The 12,195-nt window shown below is 34.8% G+C and overlaps 1 protein-coding gene across 1 annotated transcript in view; it reads left to right on the top strand.

The window, feature by feature from the left end:
• Window positions 1-12,195, top strand: part of LOC143911192 (HEAT repeat-containing protein 5B) — a 58,256-nt gene that overhangs the window by 16,721 nt on the left and 29,340 nt on the right. The window lies entirely within an intron of this gene.

The raw sequence follows: 12,195 nt of genomic DNA on the forward strand, positions 1-12,195 counted from the left end.
CATATATGGATAAACTAACAAGAAACCAAAGGAGTTGTTTGTAGGCTATATTTCACAGTTATTTGCACTAAGCTAGAATGTTCTAAGCAATAGAAATCGAGTATTTTGAGGTTCGCTTATGCTTATATGAACAAAGTATTTCGATTAAGGGTTGGAGTTTCGCTGCAAATACCACTAAATTAGAAATACTAGCGAATGTGATTTTTTTGAATGGAAGGTTTAAAGGTCTATTCATACGGGCACAACACAGACCAACAACTACACGTAAACGGCAGTACGAAAAGTATTCTTTCATACATTATATATGGACCTATTTATATATCCCGTAATGTGTATGTGCCGTAGATGTAATAGCAGAGGCTGACAAAGTCTATTCATATTATACAGCAGTACATGTCACACTAACGTATCAAGCAAAACCGGTTTCTTTTGGCCAGTGTGGAAATATTCACGCATGACGAGACGTTATAGTAGCGAGTGCACGCGTCATAACGGAAGTGCGCATGCCTCTATGGTTAGCATTAACGCAACCACCGAGCTACATACATATACTGCTTCTGTATACTTTATTTTATTTTATTTCATAGAACATGAACACTCGCCTTTATTGAACGCTCCAAAGCGACGAGTGCACTTATACAGATACAATACAATCAATTAATATACATAAGCATTTTATACAATGCGAATTCATACAACCATCCACATAGATATTTATGGAGATTTTTTTTGCAGCATTTTATAGTCAAATTGGCGAACCTCAAGACGCTGAATAACTTTATTTATTTATATAAATAGACCATTAAACAATAATAATACAATAGATAAAACATTAATAAAAAAACAAAGATCATTATAGGAATAGAAAAATAGGAGTTTTAGAACAATCAAAATACGCGAAGTGAGTAAATGAAATGAAATGAAATAACAATGAAATAAAATGCATTTAGCCTTTGTACATATTGGAGAAATAAGAATGTAACATTTTTTTTTAATTTTGTTTACTTGGAATATTAAAAAGATCGAATTGACTAAAGTCGTATCCCAGTTTATGAAGTCTGGGTAACGTTGAATTTTATTATGATATTTTTGGATGTGTAATAAATAGTTGAGATTAGTTGAGAATAATTTGAGATTAGAAATAGAGATAAGAAGGATATGCCAACTTTACAGGAACCATTTTAATGAAAATCAGAAAAATTGGCAAACTCTGAAAGGAAACGATCGACCTGGAGTCACAAACTAAGGTCTGGCCAGCAGCGGGACTCTAGTGGGACTCGAACCCGTGACCACTCTGCTCGAAAGAATAATATACTCACCACTAGTCCACGCTGCTGGTTTGAATTCATATATTAATACACGTGATTGCATTGTTTTATATTTCCGACTGTGACTGGAAAGTCTATTGTTATCTTATTGAATCACATATCCATACACATTTAGTTTTGCTTTCTTTTCAATTTTCCACTTGCAGAATCGTTCGAATCCATTTCTAATCGTCATTGAATACCGATTTGTTTTGATCTGTCTGAAATTTTCCCCACATTCCTCATTCCCGGCTCGCGCTGACCGTGCAAACAATCCTCTGATCGGATTAAACTCTCCTAAACCAATTTATTTTTCTTCTGTAGACTGTGTGGTTGTTTTTTTCATCTCCGCGTAGATCTTTCTATCTAATAAATCTCCCGCTCTCGGAAAAACCACCGCGTGCGGTGAAACTTTTCCCGAACCTCGCATATACACCCATTTTTTCTTATTATTTCGAGTTTTATCAATTTACAACTCATCTTCGGGATCTGTATTTTTCTTTTTTTTTTCACCTGGCAAAGCGCGTGATATTTTCCTCTACGGAGTGCTTCGCCGACTTCGGATCGTTCGTTCATCAGATTACTGCGACAGTTTGCGTTTGATCTCGATAGACGCGAATAAAATTTTTAATATATGTATATATACAATATTTTTTCCATCTAGACTGTTCTTTTAAGATTGCAAATCAAATCGGAAGAATGTGCCCGGCGCTCAGTAATAAATTGTGATTTTGCGAGACAGTCGGTTACGTCGTTTTAAGCCTCGTTTGTTTGCACAGTTAAAGGGCTTTGTTTGACTTCGACAAAGCGTCTTTAAAATTTAAAGGACCACGCAGAATCCCTCACCCTCCCCCTAATCGAATCGTAATTATCAATGTTTGGTATTTGAACAGTTTCGGTTTCAAATTAGGACCTCGATATATTGTTTGCGTATCCTTTACCATTAAACGAGCTAATCTTTTATGTAACATAACAATTTTGATGAGACTATTCATTTACCCTTTTTATGGCCTAAACATTCCAACGAAATGAGAAAACTGTTTTATAAATAAACATTATTATCATTAGAGCCCGGATAACCAAGGTGCCGTTTATTGTTCAAATGTTGTAAATGCATTGTTAAAGGTTTACCGAACCTTTTTTACAAAGCATTTACAACAATTGAATAATAAGCGGCATCTTGGCTATCCGTACTCTAATTATCATATATGTATATAATATCGCTATTTTGTGTGTGTCTGTCTATTTGTAGTCACAGCTAAACCACTGCCAATTAAAATAATGCGATATAATAACAAAATAAAATACTTTTATGTATACTGTATGCTACCAATGTTTCTTCTAGGCAAATAGACGTTTACCGCCATCTATTAAAAATTTATTTAATTAATTAATTTTTCTATCGGTTTTTTATATTGTTTATATGTAGGTACATAGGTAGGTAGTTTTTACCTTTTTTTCATATTAAACGATTGAATATTAATATTAAATTAAATATATTTAAAAGGTATTTGAAAAAAATTCGACCGCGTGCGGATCAAACCGACACATTTCTATTATTTTTTTAAATTTAATAACTAAATATGCCATCACCCATGTGATGATATTTCATCGGGTACAACACTAGTATTATATAATAGCGCTATTCTGTGTGTGTTTTTGTGTGCAATAACGCTCGCCGTACTATAAAAGTCGTTTCGATTGACATACATATGTACGTCACAGCTTAAAAACAGACGCCATGTATGTATCCACAAACATACAGTTTGTGGATATGTGGCGGTCGCGTAGTCCAGTCGTGTCGAGGGCGTGGAGCGTCTGACATGTGCTCCTGATATTGAGAGTCGAGCGACGGTTGCCGTCGGCGTCAGATGCGCTGCGCGGGAGCATGCACACATACACACACCCACGAAGACACACACACACGTTCATTCATCATTTCGAACGGCTGAACGGATTGGATCAGTGAGCTTGTAATACGTGCACTCAACTTTCTCTATTAATACGTGCGCCTATAAATTCCCTTATATTATATTTTTATATAACATATAACTTTATTTTAATTCGTGTATCAATTCCTTTCTAACAAACCACCCATTGCAATAAACGGGCACAAAACTAGTTATATGTATTACTTATACATATATTCCAGAAGCCTTTTACAATATAAATTTCATATAAACACACATATACAATTTCGTTTGATACATTTTCGTCTATTATTATTTCACGTCGTATTGTTTGCGGGTTTTCAGCGAAATGTCGGAACCGTGTACGTACACGTATTGTAAATATCTCAAACAGGTACACATATATTATTGTATATATGTACATTTTCAGCGAGAAAGCTCCATCATTAACATTTGAATCGGTATTCCGACCTTTATCGGTATATCAACGCTTTTGGCATTTGTGCCTAACCTTTAAGGTTTGTCTGCTGTACAATGTCTTCCTTGACATTATATTCGCACTATACATAATACATAAATTTTTTTATTTACAATCGATCGTATTACAAAGCGAGTGTACATAGACATAAGCATAGGTGAGGCTTTTGCCGGTTTTTCTAGTCTCGTTAGATAAAATTTCATATTTAACATGGAAAACCTACACATTCTTGCAGAGCATCGTCGGCCCGGTTGATTATCGTGGAAATTTATGCAGGCTTTCAACGAAAATCGTTTTCCAAGCCATTTTATCATAATTCTCTTGTCATCCTTTTGTTACACGTTCATGAACACAGCTCGTGTATGCACCATTGAAACTCCAAAGGGAGAATACAGAGTGTGTGTGTGTGTATTCAGTAATGAATGTATAATACGCATTATGTAAGCTAAATGTCTGAAATAGGATTAAGTTTGAGAATATGTTTTCAAACATGTCATGTATGTATCGTAGATTTGCATACCTACTGGGTATATTTTTCACTTATACAAATTCGAATTGCGACGCTGCCATCTGAGGTGATTTTTGCCTTAGTTGTCTGTCGTAGAGATTGCCGTCTATGGTATTTGTATCACTTATGTACTTTACGATGTGAAATGGTTTCGAACATTTTCTTGTCAAATTCATGGCTTGAAATCATATTCTATAATATAATAACTGAACAGCCTTTCCCAAATTGTGATCCGCGTAAAGTGTGCAAGTGCTGAAGCAAAGAAATATCAATATTTAACACAAAAGGTAAAATTTTATTTTTTGAGAAAAAGTTAAAATTTTAATTTCAAATGTGATGTAGATGTATTTGTAATGGTGAACTGAATCATTCCCACAAGATGATAGCACACATGAGCGTTACCTATGTTTTTATTTTTATTTAATATTGGTTTTCTTTGTAGAACGTGACACGTTTTTTTTTACATAGTTTTGTACATGTGAGAAAAACGCCAGCACGCATAATCTATGCTATGGCCCCGAGGCTTAATAGGTTTGGTAGTGATCAATTCCCACATTTGAAGAAATATAGGAGAAACTTGTCGAAAAAAAGAACCCATGCGGATTTTTCACAACGGAAGGCTAAGAACGTACCCGTGCCGCTCGATTCAGTGTGCTATCGCCCTAATCATCTTGTGAGGTATAATCATTTGTACCATTTGTACCATTAGGGATATTCGAATTTTGTTCACCTACGGCGCTTGTTTGTATTACTATGCACATTAAATAAGGCTAATATTTCAATTTTGATATTATTTTCTCGAACATATGTATGTCTACTAATATTTTATATATGTTATGTTTTTTGAGTACCTAGAAAGGTGTATTCATATTGGCACAGCACAGACTGGCAACTGTACGTAAACAACATTACGAAAAGTATTCTTTGGTACATTATACATCGACACATTCATATTCTCCGTGTATACGTGGCGTAGATGTAACAGCAGTAGCTGACAAAATCTATTCATATTACACAGCAGTCCACGTATCAAACTAAACCGGTTTTCTTTGGCCACTGAGAAAATATTCACATCTGACGTGACTTCATAGTAGCGAGTGCACGCGTACTAACGAAAGTACGCATGCGCATATGAATATTTTCGAAAACGTCATATTGTGACAATAGTAGTACCGTGCATTGCTATGCCGTGCTGTTGACTTGTAGTGCTGGATAGTATGAATAGCCTCAAGTCGTCGTCATCCATTGATGTAAGGTTAGCCCCTCCCTTCCTAAGAAAAAATGTTTTGCAACCCCCGAGGTGCTCAAAAAATGTTTTACGACCCCAGTGACCTAAAAAGGTTTACAGGCCTGTTTTATATGATTAACGTTTGAAAACAAATGTTTTTTTTTGTTGGTAAGATATTACGTTTGTGTCGCACCAATATAAGCAATATTCGATCGATATCAATGTATCTTATAATTAAACCGGCTATTATTTTCAACGCTGATGATTGTTTGCCGTTATATTAAGGTCTCTCGTACGATGCTGAAAGCGTCACGTTTCATCCCTTACGATAATTACTTTTTGAGCACCCACAAACATACTGGTTCAAAATGCTTATTATATGTATACTTTTTTTAAAACCATTGACGACACTCGTTATCGCGATTGCTACACTTGATTTCGTATACGTATTTATGTACATATTTTATTTTATTTTATTTTATTTTAAAAAATCAATACCACAGAGACTTGACAGGTTGCCCCAAAGCGTCAATGTGATTTTAATACAAATAATAAAAATCATAAAAATTACAAAAAAAACACCATAAAAAAAATAATAAAAATCATAAATAAAAAAAAACATAAGAAAATAATAAAAATCATAAATAAAAAAAAACATCATAAAAAAATAATAAAAATCAAGTAAAAAATATGTACACAAAATAAAAACAAAGAAATAAGATTGAAAAATTTATATCGTGCTATTTAGGATGTGTTCCACCAACTCAACATAACTGGCATCGAATAGGTCCAAGTAATGTGCCAGTAAGTTGAGGAGTCGAACAGCTCTCGAGAGGGGGGAGTTCATGAGCACGTTTGATTTAGCCCTAATTGGTAAAAATATATCATGTTTTCTTAAAACTCTACGATTTTCCGGGGCCCAGAATTTTAGTTTCTCCAGGATAGTGGGATTGTGAATCTCTCCTCTAAGTAATTTTACGAAATGTTTCCCAAGAAATAAATCTCTTCTCTTTGCCAGGGAGTTGAAACCCAAAGATCCCAAGACAAAGGCACTAGGGAACAGATATGGATAAAATCCAAATGTCTTCAGATATAAAAACCTAAGGAATTTCCTTTGGACTCGTTCCAACATTAGAGAGTAACGAAGTTGATAGGGAGACCATATAATGGAGCCAAACTCAAGCACACTGCGAACTAATGTACAATATAAGAGACGAATGGCAGTGAGCCCTAGTTCGGACGAATTACGGATTACGAATCCAAGGATTTTTGTTGCCCTATCACAGATATTCTCAATGTGAATGTTGAAACTCCAACTATTTTCGAAGACTATTCCCAGATCAGATATAAATAATTCTCTCTGAAGAAGAGAATCATGAAATTTATACGGATAATTAATAGGAGAACGAGAACGAGAGTAAGAAATGACCCGACACTTTAGGATATTGAAGGGAAGTTTATTAACATTAGCCCATTCATAAATAGAATTCAAATCCTCTTGCAAATAAAGAGCGTCAGGTAAATCAATTATTCTCTTATAGATTTTTAAGTCATCCGCATATAATAAAAATTTAGAATGGTGAATAGAAGATTGAATATCGTTGATAAATATTAGGAATAATAAAGGGCCAAGATTTGATCCTTGGGGAATCCCAGAAGTGGCAACATACTCATAAGAAAAGCAACTCCCAAACTTAACGAATTGACGTCGATCCTGTAAATAAGAAATAAAAAGACCAACAAGATTATAAGTAAATCCAATAAAACTTAATTTACTAACCAAAATTTTATGATCAACTTTATCAAACGCCTTCTCAAAATCAGTATATATTACATCCATTTGATTATTACAATCCAAAGTGCTGGTTATGTCATTAGAGAAACATAACAAGTTGGTAATAGCTGATCTGGCCGGACGAAAGCCATGCTGCTGATCAATGAGCATACTTTGAAAGTGATTAAAAATGTATCTGTGTAATATTACCTCAAACATTTTGGCTGGCGCTGACAAGATAGTTATTGGTCTGTAGTTCCTTACACAAGATTTATCGTCCTTCTTATGAATAGGAGTTACTTTAGAGCATTTCCATAAATTGGGGAATGAAGAGTTCCTTAGAATTAAATTAAAAATGAATTTTAAAGGTTCTAAGAGACTAACCTCACATCCTTTTAGGATGTAATTAGGGATGGAGTCAGGACCGGAAGAATAAATATTTTTTAACTTTAGAAAGCCATATTTCAGATCGGAAGAGTCAAGATGATTAATCGCTAAAGTGGGGAAAGTAAATTCCGAGTCATTGGTAGGTTCCATGGAATCAGTAGGATTATTGAAAACTGATTTAAAAAAGTCGGCAAATCCATTAGCAATGTTTTGATCACCCTCTAACAATCCAGAATCATTGTACATAATGGTCGACTTTACACGATTTACACGTTTAGAATTGATGAAGTTCCAGAATTTCTTAGGGTTTTTAACTATGGAACTTTCACAATCAGCTACATAAACATTATATGCATTATTAATTAATTTCTTAATTTCCGTACGTAAAATACGGAAATTATTTAAGATAAGAGGATTGCTCGATTTCTTCCAGAGTTTATGTGTTTGATATTTACTTTTTAAGAGATTAATAATTTCTTTAGTAAACCAAGGCGGATAAATCCTTTTACTCGTCACTAATCCTTTCAACCGAAAACAATCATTAAAAATAGAATATATAATGTCATAGAAATTAGAGAGGGCCAAATTAACATCTTTGCACTCATAAACTCGCTCCCATTGACAATTACAAAGAATATCATTTAAATATTTGAAATCAACATTTGTAAATAACCATCCATTTAGGACAGAGGTATTAAGACAGTTATTTATTAAACGAAGTGAGGAATAAGTTATAGTTAATTTTAAATGAATATCAAGAGCAGGATGATAGCTGTCTTCAGGAACCAAGGAATCAACTGAATTTGAAATAATAATATTCTGACAATCTAAATTTGTTAATAGAAAATCCAACATGGAATTATTAAAATAGTTTCGAATAGTATTAATTTGTTTTAAGTTGAATAAAGATATAAAAAAATTAAGGTCATCAGGAAAACAGTTAGAAGAATTCAGATTAAAATCTCCAGATATAAAAATGCGACCATTACTTAAATGTGAATAATTAGATATAATTAAATCAAAAAATCGCTTATAAATATTTGGTGGAGATCTTGGTGGAAAATAAATAGTACATATGTATATAAAAAAAGGAATGTTAACAAATCTTAGTTTTAGCCATACACATTCATGAATGTCCTCAAGATGACTAAGTCTTTCAACCGAAATAATATTTGCATTTTTAACTGCTAGAAGAACACCACCACCTCTGGCAGATCTATCATGGCGATATATATTGAAACTGCTGTCAAGTACTTCGGCATCATGTACAGATGAGTTTAGCCATGTTTCAGTAATAGCAAGGACGTCAATAGATCTAGAAGCGGCGTTGTTGTAGAATTCCTTGAGTTTTGTATTTAAACCCCGCACATTTTGATAATAAAGTTTAATGTTACGGGTCACGGGTTTGGGCAATCGGTTTCGAAGAGATTTTTTTGAGAAATAACCATTCTCTTATGCCAGTACCGTATATATGCGTAATATGTATGCATAAGAAAGCTATGATTTCAAATAGGTCACTTGCTGGAAAATGCGCGAGAGTTTTCATTTAGCAAAGGATGTTTGATTATAGTGTTTCCGCTTGCAGTTGAATTCTGCTCATCTTTTTTTATTCTTTTCAGTTTTTTTGCTGCTTTTCCTTTATTTTTTTTCCCATTTTATTTTCATGTTTTGTCAGTATATATACCTATGTAGGGTATGGTGTATTTTTCTTGTTGGTTCGTGTGTCCTTTTACAAATCCTCTATTGTTGTTCGCGACATCTCTCACTCTTCATACATTATAAACAGGGGTAGAAAACTTTATTATTTATTTACATATTTTTGCTACAGTGATAACAGAATACTGTAACGCGTCACTGTGACCTGGCATATATAAGCATACTATAAATACTATATATAAGAATACAGATTACGACATGTAATTTTTATTATATGTCGTTGAATTGCGAGACACTGAAAACTTGAAATTATCGAGACATCTATGAATCTATGAACTTGTATTGCACGTAATTCATACTCAAATAGTAATGACATAGTAGTTAGGAAGTTTTTTAGCCAATTTAATCGAGGAACCGTTTCAAAAATGAAATTAGAAAAATTGGCAAACTCGATTGGGAAAAATCGACCTGAAGTTACAAACAGTGGTGTAGTCGGACCAGGTTGAGCCGGGTCGCCGCCCTGGTACTTTGATATAAAAACTGTTTTTCGAGTACAATTAAAAATATTTTTGCTTATATTTCATGTACAATTTTGTATACCACATATTGTGAGAAGACTCTCGTTTTAACATTTGGTGACTACAACCGTATCCTCACTCAAATGCTCATTTGATTGCAGAAAATATTTTAAAAACAGCCCAACAATAACCCTTTGAAGAAATTATAGACACTGAATGATGCTGAAATCGAATCATCTAACAATATTTTCAGATCTGCATATTATATCATATTGCAAAAAATAATAAGCCTTATTCAGACCACTTTGGTTGACTTTTCAAGTTAATTACCATTTGATTTTTTATAAATATTTTTACTACCAATATTAGGATATATATATTAAAAAAAGCGAGGGGGGGGTCGTACTTTTTTATTTTGCTCTACACCACTGGTTACAATTATCCAAATTTGACCAGCAGCATTACAGATAAATTCTTTTCAATCGAGGTCAACGCACGGGATCGAACTCGGCGCTTCTCGGTGCTTAGGCAAAAGCCCAACCACCGAGCCATGCTGCTGGCGTTGTTGATGCGTTGACCAATCGGCTCCGAATAAATCACAGATCAAAACCGCCGAATATTTATACTCAGCGTGTACTTTAAACACAGAGAGGTCATTGGTTGATGGGTCGCGAGACCTGATTGGCTTATAGCTTGTTCATTCGTTGAGGCCTTTTTGGCGCGAACGCGCCATCAGGTCATCAGTGATGGTAAACAAGTGGTCGACGAGCATTAATTACTTAATTTCTACGTTACAGTATTTGTTTTCTAATTTTCCCAAAGGGCCCCATTCAGCCCGCAGGCCGTTATTTAAGCACGCCTGCCCGAGACGTAGCGAACGCTTTTTGTCCTTTGTTCACGATATTAGCAAAAAACATTATAAATCAAAACGACGGGTCCGTATTGTCCTTTTCAGCGGTTTGAACTTGCCGCAGATAAAATTTGAATGTCTCCTTGTCTCGCACGTAATTTTGATTCGACTCTCCCCGGAGGATGCGCAGAGGAAAAGTGTATCGATGTGGGGCGACACGTTTTCCTCTTTTTCTTTCCGCTTTTCCGTGACGTTTAATCTATTTTGTTCCGCTCTCTTTTACGTTTCGCTCGTCGCAGACTCGAGTTATTTACATATTTGCTATGTGGCAATTCAGTGTCGTGGTTTTTGTACCCAAGAATTCAATTTGCCGATATTATTCACTCTCTCTCTCTCCCACTCGTTTTATTTCTCACACATATGTATGTGTGTATTGCTACATAGCTTGTATGAAAGCTCTTAAGCGATTTCCATTTTGTTCTTGTACCCTGGAGACTCGGCAATATATAGGTACCACTGCTTTTAAAGCGCTATAAACCACTCACCTGCAAGCGGTGGCTTTTGCCCAAATTAATTTCACCCCAAACCGTCCAATACTGTTACAGGTGAAACTAGATATTCAAATTCGCTAACTCGAACCTTGGATAATTCAATCTATTCTGTGTAATTATTTCACAATTGAACAGGACTGTTGAAATTCATACGTGGGTAAATCACAATGTACCTATAAAAAATCGACTTTCATTTTTATATATGTATATTCTGTGATGCGTTTATTTGTCATGATTAGAGGTAGAACCGGAAGCGTGCTTTTTCCAGGAAACGGCATTTTGGGTCTATTTTCCAGGAAATAGAGCAAACTACAAAACTAAAGTGCAAAAAAAGGTTCATCATAAAAATGAACAATAAACGAAGAACGGCACGCTTCCGGTCCTACCTCTATGTTCCGGTCATGATATTACTCATGAGGCTGTGCTTGGAATGCAATTCCGAAATTGTTAGTTAAAGGGTTCAAATCTGGTTTACTTATGGCGGCCAGCGATGCTATACACCAATATTTTGCCATAAATTTTCCCTCATTCCATACTTTTTTTGTATTGCGAACTTTATTTCATTATAGGGGATGTGGAATTTAAGTTCAATATTTTTTTTTATATTTCATTACAATTTAAGGCATTATTGTCGTAACCCCATCTTAAAGGTCTAGTTCCACTTTTGGTGACCGCGACTGCTATTTTTTATTACTAGAAATAGGCGGTCGAGTTGCGGTCATAAAATAACAATAGACCTCTCCATTGTCCGAGAAAGCGGGAGAGCAAAAAAAATTGTTGACAATAGTTTGACCATTGACCATAACGCATGGACGCCTTTATGTGTTCATGCGCTGTTGTTTATTTTGTACTTGGTTATGTAGTGTGGTTTTCTTATATAGAGCAGTGATGTGCGGTTGTTCTTGTGCGATATTGCTGAACAATTGTCTCGTTCTCCGACGAAAGGGTCTCTTAGACTGTATTCGTTGGGGGAGGTGGCCTCATGCTGAGGGCTTTTAATTGTCGAATTCCTTGATCTTCAAAGCGAG

The sequence above is a fragment of the Arctopsyche grandis genome, chromosome 4 (assembly GCF_051622035.1).
Source record: "Arctopsyche grandis isolate Sample6627 chromosome 4, ASM5162203v2, whole genome shotgun sequence".
Classification (NCBI taxonomy): Eukaryota; Metazoa; Arthropoda; class Insecta; order Trichoptera; family Hydropsychidae; genus Arctopsyche; species Arctopsyche grandis.